Here is a 6619-nt window from a genome sequence, read left to right as displayed (position 1 = left end):
ATTTGAACTTCACAGCTATTTGGGAACACAGGAGTGATGCTCTGGGCCCAAGTTGGGAAATGGAACAGTCCAGAATATGTTGCGCTGGCTCCTACCTCCCGATTTCTTTTCTTCCTTTATCCCTTGAGGTCTTGCTGTCTCCCACTCCCACTCCTACTCCCTCCCTGTCATGCTTCTCTGCATGAGGCCCCCCGACACGGCAGCCCGGCTCTTGGAACCATGAAGTTCACAGCCAAGAGAAGCCTCCGGGAGCCCCAAACTGTAGCTTCTGGTTTTAAAGAAATTAAAAGCCCTGGAGCGGGGGAATGTTTTTTAATAAAAATAACATTTGCTGAGGGGCTATCGTGCACACATTTCTTACATGTGTGTTCTCTTGTTTCGTCCTCAAAATAACTCTGTGAGTTAGGAACCACATTGCCACTTTCACACGGGGGAACTGGAGACCTTAGGAGACGAAGCAAGAGGGCTCCAGGGCCAGATTGCCAAAGATTGAGTCCTGCCTCTAACTCTTACCAGCTGTGTGATCTTGGACAAGTTGTTCAGCTTCTCTGTGTCTCAGATTGCTCGTCAGTAACGGGTCTACTAATAGTACCTACTTCAAAGGGCTGTGGTGAGGATTAAATTGATTTAGTGTTTTGAGGGGCTTAGGACAGGGGCTGGTGTACAGAAAGCACTTCTATGCGTCAGCTGATGGGGGTCTGCAAGACCATGTGGTACGTGGTGCAGAACACCGCTTCTGGAGGGAGAGGCCTTTGGCTTGAAACTCAGTTACCCCAGGTAGCTGTGTGAGCGTGGGTGAGTTACTTCTTTTCTCAGTTTTCCCATCTATGGAATGGGGATATTCCCCCATGGTTGGGGGTCCCTCAGTGAAATGCTTCAGTCCCCACATTATAATTACCCTGGAGTGTGTTTCACCAATTGATAAGCCCCATTCAACCTCACAGAGGTTTTCATCTGATCTTTAGTGACCCCTTTTATTTTTATTTATTGATTTTTTAAATTTGTAAATTTTTTGAAAGGTAACCCTACACCCAATATGGGGCTCAAACCCACCACCCCCGAGATCAAGAGTCTCGTGCTCTACAGACTGAGCCAGCCAGGCTCCCCTAGTGACCCATCTTTAATGGGCATAGACTCCAAAAGGTTATAAGTAATATCTTCTGTGAGATGAGAATATTTTGTATTCCAAAAAACCAAAACAGAATGTAAAAAGACAAGGAGGGATCAAACTTAGAATAAAACAGAGCTCTTGAAAATGAAAATTAACAGACAAAAACCATGTTGAATAACACAACATTTGGAACATGAAGAGGACTCTCAGAAAGTAAAACAAAGAGATAAACAGATTGAAAGTAGGAAGGAAGGATAAGAAAATTGGAGGATCCATGTACGGTATTCAGCATCCAAATAGAGTTCCAAAGAGAAGAAAATGGAGAAAACACAGGGGAGGCAATATTTAAGGAAATAATACAAAAATAAAATTTTCAGAACTAAAATCATGAGTTTCCTTGACTGAATTCACCACATGCTCAACACAGCAAATGATGAAAAGACCCACATCAAGGCACATTATTGTGAAATTTCATAATACCATGGATAAAGGGAAGATATTGAAAGCTTCCAGAAATGAAAAATGAAAAACAAAAACAAAAACAAAAACAAGACATGAGCAAGGGATCAGTTTACAGGATGGCACTGGATTTCTCAACCATAGCTCTGGAAGCAGATTTACACCCTAGAATTCTATACCCAGCCAAACTATTAGTCAAGTGTGGGCTTTTCAGTAGCAACACTGAAAACTAGAAGCAAAGAAGCAATGTTTTCAAAATTCTGAAAAAAGTGATTTGTATCCAGCCAAATAATAATCCAGCAGAGGCTCTAAAGACATTTTTAAAAAAAGATTTTATTTATTTATTTGTGGAGGAGGGGCAGAAGGAGAGAGAGAATTTCAAGCAGACTCCCCACTGAGTGTGGAGCCCGGCGCCCTCAGGGCTTAATTCCATGACCCTGTGATCATGACCTGAGCTGAAATCAAAGGATGCTTAACTGACTGAGCCACCCAGGTGCCCCTCTAAAGACATTTTTAAAAACACGAATTTCTCCCAAATTTGCCTTCCATTTTTCCTGATCAAGGTACTACAAGAGGGAGCGTTCTGCTAAAATGAGGAGGTCAACCACAAAAGAGGCGAATGTGAAAGCAGATAATCCCATGGTGGAGAAAGTGAAGGGATCCCTAAAATTATGTGGAGAGATGCCAGGGTGGTAACTGTGGCCCAGACATAGCGCTGCGTCTTTTCCTGCCGTCAGGGCCCCACCTTACCGTGGCTGGCACTGCGGGTCCCCTGACAGCTGACGTGCTCTCGGTCAAGCCCCATCTACTTTCCTGAGCCACCCCACCGCAGCGCCTGGGCCAGCCTCCTCTCACACCCTTCACAGGGCAACGGAAACTTCCGGAGCCTTCCTTGCCCCATAGCAACCGAGGGAGACTCTGGTGCTGCTATATGTTGTCTTCACTTGAACGCACCATCCCGGGTGCCTCATCTTTCAAATAGGATCATCACAGCACCGATGTCACCAGGTCATCATAAGGAGTAAACGAGTGACTGTTTCTGAAACACTTCGAGTGGCATCCGACACGTAGTAATGCAATATTGGTATTTGTTCAAGGAAATACGTTACGTAATGGCGCAAAGGTGAACCCGTAGTAGATTGAAACACATCAGTTTAAACTTCAGCCACAGCTGAGGGGAATCTGCCAGCTCCTCGTTGTACACCCAAACACTCCCTGCTGACCACGACTTAGGGATGCCTCATCCCTCCAGCTTCCTCCTCAGCCCACGAGGCTTGCTCAGCTGTCCTCTTCAGAGTCACCTTGAACCAGCCTGCCCCTGCGAACCATCCTTCCACTCCAGACACCTGCTCCAGGCAGCCCCTTATGAGCTGTGCTCCCTCCCGCCTCAAGACCGTCAACCATGCTGTTCCCACTGCCTGCCCTGCTCTTCCCGACACCATCCCTTTTTCCTTTAGCTGCTTCCTACTTACCCCTTGGATCTCAGTCGGGTCATCATTTCTGCCAAGAAGCCTTCCCAGGACCCAAAGGTGATTTGGAATCCTGTGGTGCATTCTCCTGGCCCAGGGTAGGTTTAATTCTTGCACTCAGTATGACATCTGCCTCTCCTTGTATCATCCATGCATTCACATAGCCTTGCTGAGTGCCTATACTTACTGGCATGCCAGGCCTGGAAAAATGCAGCAACGAACCCCATAGACAGAAGCCCCCGCCCTCAGTGAGGTGAGTGTGCTATCGAGTGGTTTTTTTTAAAGATTTTATTTATTTATTCGACAGAGATAGAGACAGCCAGAGAGAGAGGGAACACAAGCAGGGGGAGTGGGAGAGGAAGAAGCAGGCTCATAGCAGAAGAGCCTGATGTGGGGCTCGATCCCATCACGCGGGGATCACGCCCTGAGCCAAAGGCAGACGCCCAACCACTGTGCCACCCAGGCGCCCCTATCGAGTGGTTTTTTGATGTTACCATGTACCTGGCAGAAAACAGGCTTTAATAAGTATTTGCTGCGAAATAAGCCACAGGAACATTGCCGCCTTCGCTGAGAGCGAAGATGGGGCTGGGGGGGGGGCCCTCCCCGGGGGGTCCTCACCTCGTCTCTCCTCCCAGTGAACTTGTGAAGATCTCCTGGTAGCAGGGGCAGGAAGCAGGGGTGCTGACGGGCAGTTTAGAGCAGTTTAGCGGCAGGTGAAGAGAAGCCCCACCCAGGCGGAAGGTCGCTGTGGTTTCTTTGGCGAATGCCCCCCCGCCACCCTATTCCCCCGCTTCACCTCCTGTTCATCTGGCCATGCTTGTAATCAGGCCAGCCTTCCAGATTCACTGGGGCTGAAGGGGGAGCCAGGGAGGGGAGGGCCCTTCGCTAGTGGGTAACCCTGTGACTAATCCAGAGAAACAGCCCCGGCCGGGCGGTTCACCCCAGGCTTGTTTGTCTCTCATTTCCTCGGGCAAATCAGCCCCTTCATTTCACTCTGAGGTTTAGGGTTTCCCCTAGAGCTCGCGGGGAGTCAGGCCAGGATGTTTTGCGTCCGTGTGGGAAGTCTTGGAGTTGGAAGTAAGAGATGGGGTCGAAGTGAAGGTGACACAGAGTAGGGGCCTTCGGGGGCCTTCCCTCTGAAGGGCTTCAGCCTCATCCTTGTGCCCTCGGTTGCTCCTTCCCAAGCCACGTTGCAGAAGGGTCTAACGTCTCCTAAGGAGACGGAGGATTTAGCCTTTCTTTCCGCCCAGGGGAAAGGGGTGAAAGGAATAAGAATCACAAAGCACGAGGCTCTGAGCAGGTGAGAAGCACTAGGCCCCATCTTTGGTACCCGAGTCAGGCGTGGAGCTTGCTTCCCTCGGCCTTTGTAAGTGAGCTGGAGGAACTCGGGGTCTCCGAGCACATCCTCTGGGGCCCAGCTCTCTCACTTCGGTCCCATAAACAATGGATTTCTCTTCCACGTGTCCCCTCTGTGCTCCAGCAGCATAGACACAGAGAAGTTCATTCCTTGGCATTCATCCTTGAGAAAGTCACTCTATGTCCCCAATCCTCACTTTCCTTATGTGAAAGTCTTCTCTGCTTGCCTCGGAGGGTCTCGGGGCTCACGCAGGCCAGTGCCCTGCCCATGACAGAGGGCTGCAGCTGAGCCCTGTGCTGAAACAGCAGAGCCCTCATCAACAATCTTCAATGAACCAACACTCCGGATTGCTGGAGACTGTCCCTGGCCCTCAGCAAGCCCCGTCCCCATGCCCGGGACACATCAAACCCTTGAAGCTAGCAGGTACTCTCTGATTGTCCTGGGCTCGTCTGTTCCCGTCAGCAGAGCTGTGTGTGCTTATCAAGTGTTATTTGTGTTTGTTCTCAAGCTGTACGTATTTCTCTAATGAAATAATGCAACCATTATTCCATAATGCAATGAAATATGAGTGCAGAAAATAGAGTTGTTTCTTTGCAAGCTAACTGGAGTGCTTTGGAGAGAACCAACGTATACAGTAACTGAACAACACTCTGGGGAATCGAATGTAAGTGACGTAATAGCGAAGGTTAGAGGGGGAAAACCTGTGAAAGTTGAGTCTTTGGCACTCTGCTTTATGTCCTCAGTTCTCTTTAAAGAGACAGAGACTAGACATTGTCAATGATGCTTTGTGGGTAGGGGTTATTTGGGAAGGATAAAGAATCCCAATCAGCTAACACAAATGATTCCCCACTTTCTGTGGCTGTTTGATGACCCTGATCAAGCTGGATCGCATCGGGTTCCAGAGGGCCTGTCCTGTAGCTGTCCCACCTCTTTGGGAACTGGAAAGGGAGGGTGTCAGGGCTGACTCAAGCCACATAGTTGGCGTGAGAGCCTCAGAGCTGGGAGAGGCGTCATGGTCATGTACCAGGCTCTCCCGGGGGTGGACACGTCCACCACGGCCCCACGGCTAAGTGGCTGTACGGGCTTTCTGTGAATGCCCCCGTGACTCAACACCCCTGAGTCCAGAGCCTGGCTCGTTTTGAATCGTATTCTGGTAAGCATGCTTGACTCATTTCATCTCCCTTTGCTGTGCTCCTTGACGAGCCCTCCTTCGCCTACAGGTGAAAAAGTTCCCTTACTTACATTCAGTTAAAAAGAAAGCAGGTCTAGATGGAGGCTCACACTGTAGGTAAATTAGCTTAATATAATCTCAAAGTATCAATTTTCCCAGCAGGACAAGGTCAGAGGATCCTTTGTTCTTTCCCAGGGCATTACCACCCCTCCCAACACCACGATCCAGCCCTTGTTGCAAAAGATCTACCATTGACCCCATTTATGCAGATCTCTGTCAAGATTCTACCAGATCCCGTCCTCGAGTTTATAGGAAAATAACATACCGTGGATTGAGATAAATTCTAATTCTGGCACTTTCTAACTCAGAGATCTTGGACTATATACGTAAGTCTTCTAACAGGCTGTGGTTTTCTCATTTGTATAAGGAGAATTAAGATAGCCTATCGTGAGGGTTCATTCATTCAACAATTTCTTTTTACTACCTGCAATGTGCCAAGCATGGTGCTGCCAGGTGCTGGGGTACAGGCGTGGGAGAACTGGAGACCTTCTGGAACGCCCTCAGGATGGAAGCTTTGCTGGTTGATTGATGGGCTAATGCAGGGGCTGGCAAACTTTTTCTGTAAATGGCCAGATGGTAAATATTTTAGGCTCTGTTCCGCCACTATAGCTCAAAAGCAGCCATAAACAACACACAAACAAATGGAGATAGCTACTTTCCAATAAAACTTTACAAAAACAGGCGGCGGGCCAGATTTCGACCTGCAGGCGGCTGTTTGCCTACTTCTGGGCTCAAGTGTTAATACTCTTGGACTGAAGGCCGGTTCCAGATCACTCTAAGAAGGCAACCTCAGCCCTCATTGTAGGGAGTTCTTCTGGAGTGTCTCCCGATGTCTTTTCCGCTCCCCGCAAAGCATCTTTGCCTTTGCTCACGTGGAGCTGGGTCTGGTGGGTCCCAAGCTGCTTGCCCGACGGCAGGGATGAACCCAAGAGCGTCCAGCGGTCTCTTTCAACAGATTCAACAAGGTGGGAGGTGAAGTCACTTCTCCTCTC

Source organism: Ursus maritimus, unplaced genomic scaffold (assembly GCF_017311325.1).
Source record: "Ursus maritimus isolate PB19 unplaced genomic scaffold, ASM1731132v1 scaffold_27, whole genome shotgun sequence".
Lineage (NCBI taxonomy): Eukaryota > Metazoa > Chordata > Mammalia > Carnivora > Ursidae > Ursus > Ursus maritimus.
This window is presented reverse-complemented; position numbering follows the sequence as displayed.